General features: G+C 43.1%; 1 protein-coding gene, 1 long non-coding RNA gene and 1 pseudogene across 4 annotated transcripts in view; 2 read left to right on the top strand and 1 right to left on the bottom strand.

Annotated features, from left to right (window-relative positions):
* The window catches only part of RIMKLB (ribosomal modification protein rimK like family member B), a 37,761-nt gene extending 34,009 nt beyond the window's left edge, over nt 1-3,752 (top strand). For both annotated transcript variants that reach the window (XM_084765966.1, XM_084765967.1), the window contains exon 9: nt 3,590-3,752. The gene's annotated coding sequence lies outside the window, so the exon portion shown is untranslated. The remainder of the gene's footprint in view (nt 1-3,589) is intronic.
* Nucleotides 35-3,595, bottom strand: LOC311588408. The gene is made up of 2 exons (XR_014776189.1): nt 807-3,595; nt 35-710 (listed from the first exon to the last, which is right to left on the bottom strand). It is a non-coding gene; the product is annotated as an uncharacterized lncRNA (long non-coding RNA).
* Nucleotides 3,753-15,816: 12,064 nt separating the features above from the next.
* LOC311588745 (dnaJ homolog subfamily B member 11-like) lies at nt 15,817-20,120 on the top strand (annotated as a pseudogene). Its single transcript has 2 exons — nt 15,817-15,937; nt 19,073-20,120. The product of its transcript is annotated as a dnaJ homolog subfamily B member 11-like (transcript).
* Nucleotides 20,121-20,896: the final 776 nt, after the last annotated feature.

A 20,896-nucleotide genomic window follows, 5' to 3' on the forward strand; every position in this document is an offset into this window, starting at 1 on the left:
AACTGGCAGAGCTGTCAGTCAGTTGCTTGGTTACATCTTGTGCTGGTTTGTAACTTGGACACTTGCTATTTTCTGCTTCAGGCAGAGTCCGACCTTCCTGCTGCATTGGCATTCTTTATTTTGAAAACATAACCCCCCATACATTGACACATACTTACCTTTAATGATGGCATAAATTGAATGCAATTTTATTTTAAACTATTTTATGAAATTAAGTCCTCCCTCTTTAGTAGGAGTTCTGGAGAGGGAGTTGGAGGCAGCTAAAAAATGTAATATTTAAAAGTTACAGAGCAGTAAGATCAGTTCTCTGCTGGCCACCCAGTGCATGCTCGTGAGCTCTGCTCATGTGTCTTTTCTTCTTTTTTGATTTCTCACTTCAGTGTTTCTGTCTGTCTCTCCTCATCTCCTCATCTCCCACTCTCATTTTCCCCATTGTCTCAAGATTTTTACTTATTTGGTGTTGTCCTGCCCCCTCCCATCTATTTTTCCTATTTTTTTTGTTTTGTAACAGGTCTCAACATAGCCCTGGCTGTCCTTGAACTCACAAAGATCAACCTTCCTCTCTTCCAGAGTACTGGAGTTAAAGGAATATGGTTTTTCTGGGTTTTGTTTTCTGGCTTTGAGATAAGGCCTTACTATATAACCCTAGCTGGCTAGAAGTCACCCTGTGGACCAGACCTACCTCAGAGTCACAGAGATTTTTCTGCCTTCTCCTGCCACCATGCCTGCCTTTCCTTTTTCTTAAGGTTTAAGGGAAATTGTATGTGTTGTTTTCCTCCCTGCCTCTCCCTCCTTTTCACTTGCACAGCCGCTTGGGCCTCAATGCTGCATCTCTGCCATTCTGTGATTCCAACACTTGGGAAGCAGAAGCAGAAGGAGCAGGAATTTAGGGTCCTCCTTGGCTACATAGTGAGTTGAGACCAGCATTTGCTATATGAGAGTGAGCGAGAAAAGAAATAAGAAAAAAAGGGAAGTGGATGGAGAAGAAGGGGAAGAAGATTTGGCTAAGCTGAGTAAAAGAAAATAAATGGTATTTTGAAATCCCCAAGAATTAAAGAGTGTAAAAAAAAGTTAGACCTATTTACCAAAACAGCTGTTTAACTAGGCTGTCTTAGAGAAGTTTTAGTCTTTCAGTTAAAACTTTGGTTTAAGCTCCTGATCCTTCTGCTAGTACAAGTGAGCGCAGGCATGCGCACTGAACAGCACCAATAGCGCTTAACGCCAGTCGACGCCAGCTGGGACCGTTTCCCAGCAGCATATCCATGGAAGGAGTTGTTCTCAACTTATTCAGCGATAGAAATAGGCATCCAGAGAGAGCTGATTGCTAATGGCTTCTCCTACCATAGACATTTGCAAAGATTAGTTATTGAATGCGTTCTTGAATTCAGGCTTGCACTTCTAGCACCTTTACATGCTGAGCCATTTCCCCAGTCCTAGGCGAGCCCTCTACCTTGAGCCTCTGAACTTGAGCTTAATTCCCCAGAACCCATGGTGGGAGAAGAGAACCAGCTCCCAAGCATTGTCCTTTGATCTCTGCATGTTCGTGTGCTTTCATAATGAATATAACAATATATTCATTTTCCCAGAATTACAGAGCCAAAGCTAAACCCCAAACGTTCTTTTCATGTCATACCACTGACTCCATGGTGGGAGCTGTGCTTACCCAGTGTAAGCGTGGGGGAATCTTCAGAACGCTTGTTGAGGTGACCTGTAGGAAACCACCACTGTGTGTTTACAGGCCCTTTTATTTGTTTACATGTGTGTTTACTATTTACATGTACTTTCACTTGTTTACATGTATATTTACTATTTACATGCCCTTTAACTTGTTTACATGTGTGTTTACTGTTAATATGCACTTTACCTTGTTTACATGTGTATTTACTGTTTGCATGCCCTTTAACTTGTTTACATGTGTGTTTATTGTTTGCATGCCCTTTAACTTGTTTACATGTGTATTTACTGTTACATGCACTTTTAGTTGTTTACACGTGTGTTTACTGTTTACATGTACTTTACCTTGTTTTCATGTGTGTTTACTGTTTACATGCCCTTTAACTTGTTTACATGTGTATTTACTGTTACATGCACTTTTAGTTGTTTACACGTGTGTTTACTGTTTACATGTACTTTACCTTGTTTTCATGTGTGTTTACTGTTTACATGCCCTTTAACTTGTTTACATGTGTATTTACTGTTTACATGTACTTTACCTTGTTTTCATGTGTGTTTACTGTTTACATGCCCTTTAACTTGTTTACATGTGTATTTACTGTTTACATGTACTTTACCTTGTTTACTGTTTACAAGTAACCTTACTTGGCTTAGCAGTTAGAAGTGCTTCCTGTTCTTTGCAGGCCTGAGCTTGGTTCCTAGTGCCCCGTCAGGTGCCCCACGCCCTCCTGTAATGCTGGCTGCAGAGGACTCAGCTTCTGCACCTGCCAGCGCGTGCACACGCGCGCGCGCACACACACACACACACACAACTAAAAATAGAGTCTTTTGAGTAAGGGGAGATGCAGAGATACCATCGTGCTCTCTAGACGTTCTGTTGAAAGGAGAACACATTAAGACCATGAAACTTCCTCTCTCGTCATATTCCATTCCTATTTCAGGAAATAGTCTGTCACAGAGATGAACCCTAGGATGAAGTTCTCTTCCTTGTAGATTTAAAAACTAATAAAAGACGGACAGGTAGAGCCAAGAGGGTGAATAATAACATATGGAACAACTGTCTAGTCACAACTGCCAGTGAACTTTGTAAAATTTGTTTAAAGTTATCACTTTGGATTTATAAAAAATATCCTAATATTCAAAAGTAGTCCACTGTCTTAAACAGTTATGTCCTGATCAGTAATTTTGGCTAGTATACACAAATGTTAAAAAATTTAAGGCTGAAAAATAAATGACCAATTGAATATTAATCTGAAGTAAAAATGTATTGTGCGCTAGAGGACAAAAGAGTGACAGAATTAAAGTTGAGTTGTGTTTTGGAGGACCTTCTATAGTAGTTTTGTTTAATATGTAAGAATTTTTATTTTTGCTTCAGGTTTTTCTGCTGCCACAACTCTTGACTGCAGCAACACATTTATCTACAGTAGCACTGTTAAGAAAACCCAAATGGAACCTTAAACTAATATGACCATTCAATACCTCAGAATGGATTTGAGTTTTGTAAAATCTAAGTTATTTCCATTGAGTATCTTAATATACTTAGCTAAATAGGAAAGGGAGAAAAGTAATAATAATAATAATATTATTATTATTATTGTAGCACTGTGCTGGCAGTGTCTTCTTGGTCCTGTGAGGTGCAGCCTTCTGTGTAGCCCTGGATGGCAGTCCTCACTGTAGCCCGGGTACCCAGAGCTTGCAGGCTGTCCTGTCTCCGCCTCCAAGTGCTGAGGTTGAAGGCACACAGCATTTATAAACGTTAAATATATTTTATGTTATATATTGTATAGAGTATCTTTGTTAACTAAGACACCAAGTCAGAGAATGATGGTAACAAACGCCGATGTCCTTCCTTCCCTTACCCCCGTGCTAGAGACTGTTTACATGTGTGATCTCAGCAAATTTGTTTTCCTCCCAGGTTCTCTTGAAGTAACCAGTGATCTTCTGGATGGAGACAGAGTTGAGCTCCTGTTAAAGTGGAGAGAGAAATAATACAGAATAAAAAGGCAGTGGATCTTTTTAACCTTGCTGCATTCACTGTGGTTTCCTTTTCTAAAATAAAAACACTGAATGGAAATGAAGCATGTGGAGCGTGGCTTGTTCTTTTAGCAGCTCTTGTTTCCACCCACCCCGCCTATGTATGCGTTACCCACCTCACTCACTAAGCCTGAGTTGGCTTAGTGGCTAGTCCTCTCCACTAGTTGGCTTTTGCAGTGAAGTCTTCTGTCCCTTGCTTGTGCAGTGAGCGCTCCTGGTGCCACACAGGCAGGCCTGCAGCAGTATGGGATGGTGTCCTCCGGGTCTCTTTCCTTCACACACTGAATGCTCATGTTGACTAATTTCTGTTGTATGTTGTTAATTATGGAAGAATACTTTAAAAAAAATAGTCATATTGCCTCAGATTTCAATTCTAACACATTCTGGTTATATAGACTTGGATATATTTCTCTACATAATAGAAAATAAAAGAACTTAGTTTGTTAGAATAGTACATAAGGTTTACACACATTGTACAACACCCATTGTAAATATTTAACCCTGTCAGTCTTATGCATTGGTTATTGATAGCTTATTCAGAACTATTGAATATTTAATGAAGATTCAACCTGGGGTCTTGCCTACATTGGCAAATGCTCTGCTACTGAAATAAATGTATTCCTAAGATTCTGTTTCTATTTAAATTCTTAGAAGAATTTGTGCTTAGATTGGACCTTGTGCTGCTGTATGTACTTGTGACTTTTTTTTAAAAGACTCAGATTCTTTTACACATTTTGTTGGCTGAATTGTTTGGAACAGGCTCATTTTATTTAGGCCTGGCATGGTGGCACATCCCTTTAATCATAGTACTTGGGAGGCAAGCAGGTGGATTTCTTGGGTTTGAGGCCAGCCTGGTCTATATATATAGAGCAAGTTCCAGGACAGCCATGGCTACACAGAGAAACCCTGTCTTGAAAAACCACCACCACCAACAAAAGCATGAAACAAATTAAGAGCGGAACAAGGTAAAGGTAGTTAGAAAGTTCATGATCGATAAGAGCAAGTGTATTGTTCGGGAAACGCAATGGTTTGAATGGTGAGGCGCCTTATTTACTGGTTGTCATCGCTGTAACAATACACCCAACCAGAGCAGTTCAAGCACGGGAAGGTTTCAGGCCATCTTGTTTGTTAGGGCTTACAGTTCAAGGGGATGCAGTTCATCACAGCAAGGAAGGTAGAACTGCAGGTCCTGGTGCATCCTCATCAGAATCAGAGATGGGTCTGGCCCACATGCTTTTCAGGGCCCCATTGAAATGGTGCTGCCCTTACTTAGTATGTGGGGGAAGAGGGGAAGAGCTACCCACCTCAGTTAAGCCAATGTGGGAAACCTCTCACAGGCATGCCTCCAGGCTTAACTGTTAAACTCAGCAACCTAGATGAGTGTAGCCCTACGGTAGCAGTCATTACTAGCACTATACAGTGACAAGTATCCTAGAACTAGCAATATCACAGCACTGGGGCTGTTTCTCTGGGAAGTAATGCAAAAGTTATTTTAGGTCCTGTTTTGTGGAGAACGTCTGTTGAATGAGTAGATTGAATGTCTTATGAAACGACAAATTGGGATTCTGCTAACACCGCCCAGCCCAAAAGAAGTAAGATGGAGTTGGTATTTCATAAAGTTAGCCTAACTGAACCTGTAAGTAGAAAGCCAATGCTTGAGTCAAGCAAAAAGTACCAGGGCATCAGATCACTCCAGAGTTCTTAAGACATCAGTTTGCTTATTCAGGGTGGGGTGCTTGCTGTCAGCCTCAGTTGCACAGGAAGACTAGATTGAGGGCAGGCTTCATTAGGTAGGCAGCAACAGCCCTCAGCTCTGTCTATGACATACCAATACATGAGAGCTGATAGTGAAATGTAAAACCTAAGTAGTCAAGAGATACAGTTTTGAGGAAAAGACACAAAGGGAGTACAGAGAGAACAGACTTGATCTGCAGGTGAGCCTACCGGTCTGAGCAGGTTACCATTAGGATGCTCTAGTACTGCCTGGGTAGAAATGGCAATAGGAAACGCTGATCTCACTGGTGTGGAGCTCAGGAGTGCTAGAGGCTGTCAGCCAGATGTTGGTCCCAACCATTTTTCTTTGAAGAGACCTGAGTGCTGTACCCAATTGCAACCATGTCCCCCGACCCTACTTTACACAGACCCACTTCAAACACTTAGGGAACCCCTTCATGGTTATACAATCCACTGAAATTGCTGTGCCACTAGCAACTGACCTTTTCTGTGCTTAGAATTTGTGGCAGGCAGTTTAGCTTGCATGACCATTAGCATCTTGCTTAGAATCTGCAGCTACCCATTGGTCTTGGTTCCTACTGAAACTTAACCGTGTCTCTTAATCTTTGAGTACAAAGAGAGGTTGAAGCAATGTTTCTGGGTAGGTTTGTCACCTCTACACCTGGAATGATTCACCAGGTAGTGTTTGCTCAATTTTCTTAACAATATTACTTTATTATGAATTCACTAACAGAGCGTACCTCACAACTTGACTAACCCAAGCAATAGGAAAAGGAGAACACACTAATAAAACCTTAAGGATATCAGTTTGGAGGAACGGTTCTTCCGGCATAGTCAGCAAGCCCTCAGCAAACCCGCAATTCAACCAAGGTTGCTGCTGGAACCTCGAACAGCAGCTGAGGGCCAGAGCCTCAGCCAGAGCCCAGGAGCAGTTCTCTCTAGGAGGCCCTCGAAGTGCAAGGATGAACAGCCAGAACAATCCCAGGTCCTCTCGCAAACCTCTTGTTTTGGGCATATATAGATATATCCTCCTCAGTCTCTACTAGGATGTCAGTTTTGATCTAGGTTGGACAGCACAAGATTTTGTCTTGATACACAGGTATGCAATTTAAATTTTATGAAACAAGTCTGGAGTACTGTGGTAGAGGGCACACCTACCTTGTACAAGTGCCTGGGTCCCAACTACATTTTGTATAGTTTGCTTCATTTTTGAGGCACAGTCTGTGTATCTCCACCGGTCTGGAACTGGCTCCGGGGACCAGGCTGGCCTTAAACTCACAGAAACCTGCCCCCAGAGTGCTGGGATTAAAAGCATGTACCCACGTGTCTGGCATAATCTTCTCTTTTGTCAATATTTTAAAAAATAAAGGGGTTGAAAAAACTGACTCAGTGGTTAGGAGCAATTGCTGCTCTTGCAGAGGACCCGAGTTCTGTCTCTAGCAGACATAAAGTGCTTACATCCACCTGTAACGCCTAACTCCATAGAATCAGATGACACTTCTGGCTTTCACAGGCACTGTATTACACACATTTTAAAATTGTACGTGTTTAACTTGATCTTACAACAACATGAGATACCAATGGGTCTTTTCTGTGTGTAACCATATTGCTGCCTATATGCACATTTCTAAAATTTATTCTATGCAACTAAAAATTTATATGTATTCATTGCTTGTCACTCATTTACTACTACCCCGGGCTTGGTGGCCATTTCACTCTGCTTCTATCCTTTTGCACAGCATATCTCAAGGTTTATCAGGTTTCATGTAACAGCATTTCCTGTGTGTGTGTTGAGGGCGGTTATTTATTTATATGCATCCCTAGCTGTCCTGGAATTCCCTTTGTAGACCAGGCTGACCTCAGAACTCTGAGATCCACCTGCCTTTGCCTAACGAGATATAATGAACTCTCAAGGCTGTTTCCATTGTTATGCTAAAAAAAATGTGCAAGAAACAAGAGAACAGATAACCTCTTCAAAAAAAACACCTGATTTCAGTTCTTTTGGGTAAATACTCTGAAGTGCAATTGTTGGATCATTCAGTAGTTGGATTTTAGTACAGGAGTAGGGGAGGGGACTCTAAATTCTCTACACTGTGGTTCCGCTATTTCCCAGAGTTTTATTACAGGAACCATCAGTGCTTAGTGGTAGACGGTTTTCAGTAGGAGAGACTATTTTAAAGTCGAATTGCTACTACCTGCCTCCTGTTGACCTTACTCTAGAATAATGGTTCTCTACTCTAGTAACCTGTGGGTCTTGACTGATTTGAGATCAAGTGACCTTTCATAGGGGCCATCTAAGACCATCGGAAGATGAAGGAATTTACATTTCAATTCATAACAGTAGCAACATTACAGTTATGAAGTAGCAATGAAAATAATTTTATGGTCTGGGGTCACCACAAAATGAGGCACTGTATTAAAGGGTCACAGCATCAGGAAGGGTGAGAATCTCTACTTAGAGAAAGTCACTTTTGACATTTTCGCGCATATTTTTCAGCATGTTAATTTTTTTTTTCCTTTTGGGTTTTTTGAGACAGGGTTTCTCTGTGTAGCCTTGGCTGTCCTAGACTCACTTTGTAGACCAGGCTGGCCTCGAACTCATGTCAATCTGCCTGTCTCTGCCTCCCGAGTGCTGGGATGAATGATGCGTGCCGTCACAATCTGTGTGTTAATATTTCTTTATCCTTTTTTCTCTTTTGAAGACAAGACCTCACGTATCCCATGCTGGTCTCCAACTCACTATATAGTGAGGCTGACTGGTCTAATTGGTTCCATATCTCAGGTGCTAGAAGTGCACGGCTAGCTCACATATAACTGTTTGTCCCCCTCCCATATGTAGGAGTGTTTTAAGGCAGGGTCTAATGTAGCCAAGGCTGGCCTCAAATCACTATATAGTTAAGGATGCACTTGAATTTCTTGCTTTCATGCCTGCTTCCTGAGAGCTGGGGTTGCTGATGTGCTCCCCCCCCACACACACACCTGTGTGGGGTACTTCTTAACCCAAGTGGATCATTACAGAAGCAGTGTTCTGTAGCTTACATCCTGATATTTCATTATAGAAGCAGGTATACTGCTCGACATTTTAGATAACGTGATTGTCTGTATTTGCTTCTATTATAATTTATGTTGGTGTAGCTATATATAGTATCTTGGTTCTACTTTAATAAATCTCTTTTTGTCTAAATCTTTGTTATTTTTAGATTCATCCAAAAATTCTAATATAAGAAAGGACATTAGAAGCTGGGCATGGTGGTGCACGCCTTTAATCCCAGCACTCAGGAGGCAGATGCAGGCATATTGATGTGAGTTCAAGGCCAGCCTGGTCTACAAAGTGAGTCTAGGACAGCCAAACTTACACAGAGAAACCCTGTCTCGAAAAAACAAACAAACAAACAAAAACAAAAAAGAAAGGACATTAGCTTTAGTTAGCATCTTTAATTAGGGTGGCCAATTGAAAATTATTTGAACATATTACCATTCCTGAAGAAATAAACAATCCTTGGGGTTGAAAATCTGTATACTTATGTTTGAAAATTAGCACCTGCCTGGGTGGCTCATGTCCTTAATCCCAGGAATTAGAAGGCAGACGCAGGTGGATCTCTGAGTTTGAGGGCAGCCTGCTCTACAGAGCAAGTTACAAGACAGCCAGGGCCACACAGAGAAACCCTTTCTCAGTAAAGCAACAAGAAAAAAAGAGCACCTGGAAATCTGGAGAACAACAGGAATCATACCATAGTTAGGTCTCAAGGGAACTTCAAAATATGATCATATGGTCAGTTACCAGAATCAGGAGGGAAAACATGGGTTTAAAATAATAGTGATTGCTTTTCTCTACCAACATAGTCAGAAATTGCCCTGGGATCTGGCCCAAGACAGCTGGCGGATAATGGATGTGACAGGAGTAAAGAACTGCCAAGTCTAGTTAACATCTCGGGCTGTAAAGTACCAGCATAAAGAGTACAACCATTTGCACTTGTTTAATAGAATCCGTTGACTATTTGAACATACACTTGGGAAATGTAATCAAACCTTACGTTTAGTATAACAGGATATGAGATCATAATGAAGGCCTGAAGGAAAGAAAGTCTGCCAAGAATTCAACACAATTCAGTTCCAAAGCTGCTTTTGTAGTCTTAAGTATTCACTGTATTCCCCTATTTCATCCCTAAACCTACAAGACAATCCATTGGAATGAAAACACAACGCTAAGATTTGTCAGTCAACAGCAACATGTGTTTGTGTTAAATACTTGTTAGCCACACGGAACAAATTGAGTTTATGTTTCAGCTTAGGAGTCACCACAGGTCTAGACTACTTCATGTATGGAGTCACTGTCAAGGAACCTCAAGTCTAGTTCTAAGTGGCTCTCAGTCTGACTGAGCAACTCTAACTCTTGGTAGTAAAAATATGTTATTCTCAGTATGTGTATATAGGCTTCCCAGCTCGAGGAGTTCATGATGAAGCCAGGAAAGCCAGTCAGTTGCCTTTGCACACAAGTCGTCAACATCTGACCTAATTATTTGACAGATTTAGTAAGCAAATTTCAGTTAGAGTGGAGTCTAAATTTCAGCTTTGTAGCTGGGCATGATGATGCCCACCTTTGGTCCCAGCACTTGAGAGGTAGAGGCAATTAGTTGGGTTGATATGAGTTCAAGGCCAGCCTGATCTACAGAGCAGGTTCCAGGACAGCTAGGGCTACACAGAAAAACTGTCTTTAAAAACAAAAACAAAAACAAAAACTGAAAGGGAAAATTTTTAATTAGCATTAAAGCAACCAGAACAGCAGAGCTCTCTAACTCATAAGTGCAGGTCGACAGGTATTCTAGCCCAAGGTCCCAGATGATAAGTCACAAAGAATGCGGAGATAAGAGACAAAGGCCTACTGAGTGTTCCAGGGACCGGCTAGCCATAAAAGATAGGGAGGATACATACACAAGGACAAATTCCTGAGAGAAGCAGGTACCGGACATGATCAAGTGAGTAATGAGCCAAGACCCCTCATCCAATTTTATGGTGTTTGCTTAGTCCTCTTTGAGGCCCGCACACAAGGTTCCAGGTTTGAGTTTAACCAGATGTGTTGTCAGCTCAGATAACACATCTACCCTCAGGTTCCAAGAAAGACAGGAACCAAGGACTGTACCCATGTGATTAAGTCTGAGCTTACCCCAGATCTGCCTATGCAATTTGCTGATGTTCAAATGTTTGAAACAACCAATTGTGTGTGGCCGCGCCAAAACTTCCCACTCCTCCCGACACTTGCCCATATAAACCCCTAACCCCTGGGCTTCTGGGTCGACCCCTCTGTCTCCTGCGTGAGATACGTGTCGACCCGGAGCTCCGCCAATAAACTGCCTCATGTGTTTACAGCAAGACGGTCGTTTGTGTGTCTTTGGGTGCGCGCCATCCCGAGGCTTGAGTGAGGGTTTCCCTTCGGGGGTCTTTCAAAACAACAACCAAACTAAAAACAAAAACAAAAACAAAACAGACAAACAAACATACATAATCCTGGCAAACATAATTTAAGATCTTAAAAAAAAAAACCAAAAAACAAAACAAAACAAAACAAAAAAAGTCACTTGTCACAACCGAGTTGACTTCATTCCAGAACGCAAGAATGGCTGATACATGCAATATGTGCTGTCCCGTCGCATGAATAGGCTCGAAGACAGAGGCCATGTCATCATTTCAGGAGAAGCACAGACATCCTTTGACAAAATTCAAGACTCCTTTGAAATAAAAAGTCATGGAGAGGCTAGGAATGAAGGAAGCGTATCTCAACACACTAAAGGACAAGTCCATGGACAATATCATGCTAAATGGTGGGGAAACGCAAAGCATCCTCACTAAAGTCAGGAATAAGACAAGAGTGTGCACCTTCTCCACGCTTGACATCAGAGCTCGAGCATTACGAGAGGGGAAGGGACTGCATCCCATTTGCATATCATTTGATTCTGTACATAAGAGACCTGAAAACTCAACTAAAACTCTTAGAGCTAATAAATGCTTGCAGCAAAGTTCAAGATACAAAATTAACGCACATAATCAGTAGCCTTCCTGCATACCAATGTCAAATACACACTGAAAGCCGTACCAGTCTCATCATTCACAGTGGCTACAGGAATAATTAAATGTGGGGGCTGCATAGATGGCTCAGTGGTTAAGAGCACTGACTGCTCTGCTAGAGGTCATGAGTTCAATTCCCAGCAACCACATGGTGGCTCTCAACCATCCACAATGAGATCTGGTGCCCTCTTCTGGCCTGCAGGTGTACATGCAGGCTGAACACTGTATACATAATAAATAAATACATATCTAAAAAAAAGAATAATTAAATGCACAGGAATAAACCTAACTGAGGACACAAAAGATCTCTACAATGGAAGAAGTAGGTGCCAGTGAGGGACTAAGATGGCAGGTAAGGAGCCACATGGCAGGAAATAGGTTAGGCCCTAACCCTGCTCAACTGTAGTACCTGAAGCTTTTAGTAAGCATAAAGGTCTCCGTGTCACTACTCAGGACCTAGGATGGGCAGAGGAAAAAACTTGCATTTCACAGTGCACTGAGGATGGTGTGAGGCTTTTGTAGCCTCAAAGTCCAGTTCTATAACACACTTCCTGAAACAAGGCCACATCTCCTAATCCTTTTCTTTTCTTTCTTTTTTTTTTTTTTCTTTTTTTTTTTAAACAGGGCTTTTCTGTGTAGCCTTGACTATCCTGGACTCACTTTGTAAACCAGGCTGCCCTCACACTCACAGAGATCCACCTGCGTCTGCCTCCCAAGTGCTGGGATTAAAGGCGTGCGCCACCACAGCCTGATTTTCTAATCCTTTTTTTTTTTAATTTATTATTATGTATATGGTGCTCTGCCTGCATATACACCTGCAGGCCAGAAGAGGGCATCAGATTACATTATAGATGGTTCTGAGCCACCATGTGGTTGCTGGGAATTGAACTCTCAGGTCCTCTGGAGGAGCAGACAGTGAGTGCTCTTAACCGCTGAGCCATCTCTCCAGCCCCCTAATCCTTTTCAAACAGTTCCATCAACTGGGACCATCTAGTTCAACAGTGAGCCTATGAAGGTCGTTCTCATCCAAACTTCCATAACGTTTCTTTATCCCAAGTTTCTTTGGGAACATTTATGAAGGGATGTTAAATTTTGTCACAGGCCTTTTCCATAACTATTGAGATGATCATGTGATTTCTGCTATTAGTGTACTTAGGTGCTATTTTACACTTGCTAATTTGTATATGTTGAACCATCTTTGAATTCTTAGGATGAAAACTACTTGGTTATCATGTATGATTTTCCAGTATGTTGTTGGATTGGTTTGTGAGTATTTATTGAGAAGTTTATGTCTATGTTCTTCAGGAGAATTATTGTGGTGTTTTCTGGGTTTGAAATTGAGACAATACTGGCTTTATTAGGTGTTTTCTATTGTTCTTTCCATTCTGTTTTGTAGGAAAGTTTGAGACTCATTGGTTTCTGTTCTTCTTTAAGGCATGGTAGCATTTGGCTTTAGCTCTACATCCGTGACTTCTTTGTTGGTAATTAAAAAAAAAAAAGATTTATTTATTACATGCACAGTGTTCTGCCTGTGTGTACACCTGCACACCAGAAGAGGGCACCAGATCTCGTGATAGATGGTTATGAGCCACCATGTGGTTGCTGGGGATTGAACTCAGGACCTCTGGAAGAGCAGACAGTACTCTTAACCTCTGAGCCATCTCTCCAGCCCTGTTGGTAATTTTCATACCATTTCAGTCTCATTGTTCATTACAGATCAATTGATATGCTTTTTTTAAAATCTAATTTTGGTAGAAAATATGTAATTTAGAGCTTATCCATTTCTTCTAGATTTTTCCATCATTTGTTTAATACAGCTTTTGAAAATATTCCCTAGTGGTCCTCTGAATTTGATCGGCATCTGTAGGCTTGAACTTTTAAAAATCTACTTTATTTAGGGGTTCCTTAATGTTTATATCTCCCTTCCAACCCACCTACCCTAGATAGGAGAGAAAAGAGGTTAATGGGGACAGAAGCAGACCTTTTTAGACTCAGTTCATTGGAGCGATTCCACTCTGCATAGTCAAGATTTCAGGAGACCCGTTAAACAGCTAACCCCATCTGTCCACTGTTGGGGATCAAACAAATGAGACTTATCCTAAGTACTGCCATTTTGTTTTCAGACTCCATTTTGATAATAAGGTAAAATTAAGGTCAAGCTCCCAGGCCTTAGGAGAGCGTTCCAGATGGCTAGCCAACTTCTTTTTTATTCTTCTTTTGTTCCCCCAAAACATAATGATTGTTCCTAACCACAAAGGAACAAATGATTCTGATTGATGAAAAATTGTAACTGTAGCTTGGCACAGATATTTATGGTCTTCTAGCTTAAGAACTCTGTAACATCCTGGCTCGGGGTCACAGTTCAGCTCCCGAGTCTGTTCTCTGGCCCTGATAGATCAGTAGCAGCCTGAGTACAATAACTTTTTGTCGTTTGCTTAAATGCTTACTAAGATGAGCATTCAAAGAGAGTCAGCTCCCAACTCTGTGCTGTTCCTGCCCCTCACTATCTGCAGCACTCAGGGGAGTAGGCCCTGGTGACGTGAGCGTAGGTGAGCCAGCCCCGAGCGTGAGAGCATAGGAGTACTGGCTCCACCATTCCTATGTTGTGAGGTGGCACAGGCACAGAGGTGATGCCCTAGCCCCTGGCCAACTGTGACAGTCTAATGAACTGGCCCTACCACTAGCCTGGGCAGCACAGTAGAGGTGCTCCTGGTGGAGGGAGCACAGGTAAGCCTGCCTCCATGGGTGCAGGAGAGCTGGCCTGACCCTTCATCTGCCATGAAGTGGAGAGGCATGGGAGTAATGCCTTCCCTCACCTCGCTCCCTGGCCTCCTACAGTAGTCTGGAGAGCTAGCCCCAAACTCACAAGAGCAGGAGAGCTATCACAGTACCTCACTGGCTGTAGCACTCAGGAGAATGGGCCCCTGAACCTTGCTCGGTGATTCACTTTCCCCAGCAAGGCTATACCTCTCTTTTGTTTTGTTCTTTCTTTCTTTCTTTCTTTCTTTCTTTTTTAAAAGATTTATTTATTTATTATGTATACAGTGCACATTAGATCACATTATAGATGGTCGTGAGCCACCATGTGGTTGCTAGGAATTGAACTCAGGAACTCTGGAAGAGCAGACAGTGCTCTTAACCCCTGAGCATCTCCAGCCCCTTCTTTTGTCTTTTCAAGACAGAGTTTCTTTGTGTAGCCCTGGCCCTTGGCTGTCCTGGAACTCACTCTATAGACCAGGCTAGCCTCAAATTCAGAGATCTGCCTGCCTCTGCCTCCCAAGTGGTGGGATTAAAGGTGTGCGACGCCGCCGCCGCCGCCGCCGCCGCCGCCGCCGCCACCACCACCTGGCCAAGGCTATGCACCTTTTAAAGATTTTACCACCTCCCAAGATAGCGCCACCAGCTAATGACATAGTCTTCAATCCGGTAAGTTGTGTGAAACACTTCACATTCCAACAGTAGCATATTACCTCTGAGAGCTGTCTTTACTGCACCCCCCAGTGTTCTGATAAATTGTGCTTTTATTTTATTTGATTCTAGGAATTTTACATTTTCCTCTGATTTCTTCAGTAACCCGCTGACTATTCAAGACAATATTATTCATTTCCCATGTATTTGTATAAACTCTGTAGTTTTGGGAGTTTTTTTTTTGTTTGTTTTTGTTTTGCTTTGTTTTGTTTTGTTCTTGTCATTGATTTCTGTAGAGATTCTGCTGCTGCAGTGGCAATGGCAGCGGCGGTGGCAGTGGCAGTGGCAGTGGCAGTGGCAGTGGAGGTAGCAGTGGCAATGGTGGTGGCGGCCAGATCAAAGCTGCTGCTGCTGCCTCCTCCGCTGCCTCAGCCTAGGCTGGATCAAGGCCTCTGCCACCTTGGCAGAGATAGATCCGAGCTTTGGAGTTAGGGTTGGGGGTGGGCCTAACACCAGCCCCACCCCCTCCCACAGAGGCTAAAGCCGTGGTGCTTCAGCCTGGGGTAACAATCATAGTCTGCCCCAAAGCCATGACAGTCCATCCCCAAGCCACACCTCCAAGCTGTGGTGGCCTGCTGCTGTCCACTGCCTCATGCCCACCCCTGTAGCAGGATGCCTTCCCCAAGCTGCAGGGAGAGCCCACTGCTCCCCCACCCCACCCCCACCCCCCACAACACACACACACAGTCCTTGGGCTCACTGTATCACCACCCCCAGGAGCTACGTCTGGCCCTTGAGCAGCGGGCCACTAAAATTTAAAGTGACTCACTGCCACTTCCCCTTCCCTCCTCAGAGCAGTCAGCCCCTCCTTCCCTCCCTGGGGCTGTGGCGACTTGAGACAAAATGGCACTGGCTCCTGACAACGCCTCCGCGGGAGCTGTCCATGGTGACTATTCCTGCTTCAGCGGACTGCTCTATGAAAACCGGACACCTTTCCTGCCTCAGAAAGCCTGCTGCCTCTGCCGTGGGAGCTGTTCATGATGGCGACAACCTTTCCTGCTTCAGCCTACTGCCTTCACAGTGGACTCTGTAAATTTTGGACACATTGTAAACTTTATCACTCACCAGGGCAGAAAAGTGGCTTTCTCAGGCTTCCTCTGCCTGAGAAAGCTGCAGCAACGCAGCCCTGCCACCCCCAGACCTCTGTAACTGCCATCTCCAGACTCTCAGTAGGATTTGCCTCAGATTATGCTAATTTTGGATGAGAAGTCTGGACGGGGGGCGGGGGGGGGGGTGCCCCACCAATCCCTGAGCTTCCCCCAAGCTCAGGCCCAGAAATCTCCGCCCCTAAGAAACCCTATATAAAGGCTGTGTCTGCACAGTTCCCTGCTGTCTCCTCCCAGGAGCAGAGGCATCACTCGTGGATTCGTGCCTCCAATAAATCTTTTAAGAGATTTACTGCCTGCTGTGCCCCCCCCCCTCTCTCTCTCACACACACACACACAGAGCTCAGGCTGTAGGCTCCTCAGCTCCTCAGTGTTGGGGCAACCCTCCCCTGAGAGCTGCACCATCTCTGTTGAGGAGGCTTCCTCTCAGAGCTGTGAGGTTCCTGGGCTCTGTGTCTCAGGATAACCTTGGGACACTGTTCCACCTCAGAGCTGGGATACTTTCCCAGCCCTTGGAGTTGGAGACACCCTTCCACCTGAGTACCGGAAGACAGTCCGCCCAACACACAACCCACACAATAAAAATTTCTAGCCTTACTCTTAAAAAAAAAACACACGCGCACACACACACACACCATGGCATTCAGAGGACAGCTTTGTGAAGGTGGTTCTCCCCACCCATTTTTCTGTGGTTTCTGGAGATCAAACTCAGCTTGTCAGCAAGCACCTTTACTTACTGAGCTATTTGCCCAGCCCAATTTCTGGTCTTGTTCTTCTACAACAGAAATTAGTGGGTTTTTTGTTTGTTTGTTTGTTTGTGCTTGTTTTATATGTGTTAGTATGTCTTTTACAGTATAAAATGAGATTCGCTTTAGAGACAGTTCCACAGCCGGCTGCTAAGAATGTGTATTCTATAGCTGCATAGAACAAATGTATTTGTTAAGTTTATTTGGTCCGTAGGTAGTTCAGATTAGCACTAAACTTTTTTAGTTTGTTAGTTGGTTGGTTTTGATTTTTTTTTTTGGCACATATTATCTATTACAGAGAATGGAATAGTAAAACCACTACTATAATTTTTATGGCCCTATATGTTCCTTTACATCAAGTAATGTTTGGTTTTTGATATTGAGTACATCAATACCTGCTGAATATGTATATTTAAAATCATTAATTTTTTAGACAGGGTTTTACGTTGTAGCCATGGATGGCCTGAAACTCATTATGTAGACCAGGATGGCATTGAACTCACAGAGATCCACCTGCCTTTGCTTACCAAGTGCTGGCGTTAAAGGTGTGCCCCACCATGCCCCACCGTTATATCTATTACATGATTGTTCTCTGTATTAATATGTAATGACCTTATTTTCCAACGAAGACTCTTTAATCAGATAACAGCATCACTATAGCTTGCTTCCAGCTTCCATGTTCCTGGTATATAATGCTTCTTTTTTTTTTTTACTTTTGGTCTGTAGGTGGGAGGTGAGGTTTATGTAGACAGCAAACAGCTGGATCTTTTTTTTTTCCCCTTTATTAATTTATTCTTGTTACATCTCAATGGTTATCCCATCCCTTGTATCCTCCCATTCTTCCCTCCCTCCTCTTTTCTCCTTATTCCCCTCCCCTATGACTGCTCCTGAGGGGGATTACCTCCCCCTGTATATGCTCATAGGGTATCAAGTCTCTTCTTGGTAACCTGCTGTCCTTCCTCTGAGTGCCACCAGGCCTCCCCATCCAGGGGATGCCATTGATGGAGAAAACAAAATATTCCACGACAAAACCAAATTCAAACAGTACCTATCCACAAATCCAGCTTTACAGAAGGTACTAGAAGGAAAACTCCATCCCAAAGGGTCAAGCTACAACCAAAACTACTTAGGAAATAGATAACTATACCATGGCAAAAACACAACTACACAAACGCTCGACTGGAACCAAAATTAAGACTTTTTTTTTAAGATTTATTTATTATGTATACAGTGCTCTGCTTGCATGTACACCTGCAGGCCAGAAGAGGGTGTCAGATCTCATTATAGATGGTTGTGAGCCTCCATGTAGTTGCTGGGAATTGAACTCAGGACCTCTGGAAGAGCAGTCAGTGCTCTTAACCTCTGAGCCATTCTCCAGCCCCCTGGATCTTGTTTTCAATACAGTAATTCCATTTACATTTGAGGGCTTTTTGTTTTGTTTTTTTGTTTGTTTGTTTTTTTACTAATTTTTAACGACTTGTTTAGAGGCATTTGCTGATGCCTGTGGAACTCACTATGTGGATCAGACTAGCCTTGAACTCAGAGAGATCTGCCTGCCTCTGGATCCCAAGTACTGGGATTAAAGGTTTAGCAATGTGTCTGTCTTCCTACAATTTTTTAAATTGCTTTTCTTATTGGTTAGTTGGATCAGTATTTATTCCTTTATGTCACCCCTCCTATTCATATTATGGGTTTTCTGGTTTATGAAATTGGGCATTATTGGTCATTTCCTAGTTCCCCTTTACTCATCTATTCTTTTATCAAAAGCTTTTTCCCTGTTGTGTTCTCATGGTTGAGGCTGTCTTTTATTCTTTTCTGTGCTTAGGACTCCTTTAAGCATCTCTACAGTGCTGGCTTGGTGGCTCACAGACTGTCCTGAAATGTTCTTATTCTCCATTTACTTTAAAAGATGACTTCTCTAGATACAGCAATCTTTGCTTGGTGGCTACTTGCTTCTCGAAACACACCACTCCATGCCCCTCTTGGTTTTATTATTTCTAGTGAGACCTGGGTTTTGTTCTGCTGGATTTACCTTAGTCCATCAAATGACATTTTCTCTTGTAATTTTTAATGTTTGTCCTTTGTTTCGTAGCTTTAGCATCTTGACTACGGGTCATGGAGACCTTCTTTTCTGGGAATGTCTACTTGGAGTTACAAGTACCTCTGTGGGAAAGGGCTGGCCAGCTGACAGCAGGACTAGAGGCTGAGGAGAGTGTGGGGGCAGGAAGTGCAAAACTGGCCCTGCAGAACCTGCATACCTTCTGTTGCTGCTGTGTCTCATCTGGGCAGTGATGTCCAGGAGAGGTTTCTATAAGATCTTAGAGGGGCCTTGATAGAGGATATTTAAGTGACCTACGAAAAATTAGTTCTGGAGCTTCATCCTTACTGGATGATCCCCAAACCAAGAGGAAATTCCAAAATCTGGCCTCTGCTCATGAGGTTCCATCAAACAGTGAAAAACGGAAACAGTGGGACACTTATGGTAAAGAAATCTTGAAAGATGGTCATCGGAGCACTGGACACGCTTTTTCACACTTCTTTATGCTCGGAGGAATCCTGTGTCGGCGATACAGAAATAGTCTAAGAGGAAGTGACACCGTCATAGATCTAGAGGTCACTTTGGAAGCAGTGCATGCCGGAGGTTTTGTGGAAGTAGTTAGGAACAAACCTGTGGCCAGACAGGCTCCTGGGAAACAGGCATGCGGCTGTTGACAGGAGGGAGTTGTAAACCACACAGTGGGGCCTGAGGTGCTTCCAAATGACCCAAGAGGTAGTTTGTAAGAAGCTTCCTAAAGTCAGACAAGTGAATGAAAAACAAACACCAGAGGTAGAAATAGAACTGGGGTGAGAGACAGAATGGATTACCCTTTTATTGGAGAAGCCGAGCCTTGCGGATGGGGAACCCAGAGACCGACATTCCAAATCAAGTTGTCAAGCACAGAATATTTGAAAGGAAAAGAATGATTTGCACACAAATGTGGTCATCTCACTAGTGGAGGCTGTGGCTGGCCCTGAGCTGGATGTTACCTACCTGGATAGTCACAAGGTGCACACTTCCCTGGATAAACTTTGCAGGCCAGGAGCCAAGCCATGGAAGGAAGGGGAAGAACCGCTTCCCAACCTTGACAACAACACCAAGGGCTCCTTGATTATCACTTTCAATGTGTATTTTCCAAAAGCACAGCTGACAGGAAACATGGGGAAGTATCACGCAGCCTTTTCAAACAAGGATCAGTGCAGAAGGTCAAAGTGGACTGGAGGGTTATTAGGAGTGGATAAAAATGGACTTGGTTGAAATAGGTAGATCAGTGGTATTTATTATCTACAGGTGGTGTGTGTGTGTGTGTGTGTGTGTGTCACGCGCGTGCACACACATTTTCATCATTTTCAACATGCAAGTTTGATTTAAGTTCCCTGCCCTCCTCTGTAATCGTCATAACATGACTAACAAAGAGGCGTGAGAATCTGTCTGTTGCGAGTAGGATGATCAGCAGACTAACACTTGGCTGTCCCTTTTGAGAGATAATGCCTGAGACTTTTACCTGAGTTTCAAAAACTCTCAAGAGGGCGCCAGAGAGAAGAAACCAGATGAAGGTTAGAGGCGGTTGTTAGCTACTTCAAAGTGTCAACAGAAGTCTATTTTTTAAAAAGATGTATTTATTATTTATACAGTATTCTGCCCACATGTATGCTGTAGGCCAGAAGAGGGTGCTGAATCTCATTATAGGTGGTTGTAAGCCGCCATGTTGTTGCTGGGATTTGAACTCAGGACCTTTGGAAGAACACACGGTGCTCTTAACCTCTGAGCCATCTCTCCAACCCCAGAAGTCTATTTTTAAATACACCTTGGTTTGGTGGCTTGTTTGCTTGTACTTTCCTGACTCCTGTTGCTTTTTCCTGTGAACTGGATGGGTACTCCACCCATCAGGCAAGATGCACACACAGCATGCAAAGGAACGATGACAGTCCAGCCCCCAGTTCCCACTAAACACACATGGTGTCCAACAACCAAGAGCTTAATGAAGCTGAAGAGAGACTGAGCTACATGAACTAAGGTTACAAGAAGATCTC

Source organism: Acomys minous (assembly GCF_964271855.1).
Source record: "Acomys minous genome assembly, chromosome: 17".
Classification (NCBI taxonomy): Eukaryota; Metazoa; Chordata; class Mammalia; order Rodentia; family Muridae; genus Acomys; species Acomys minous.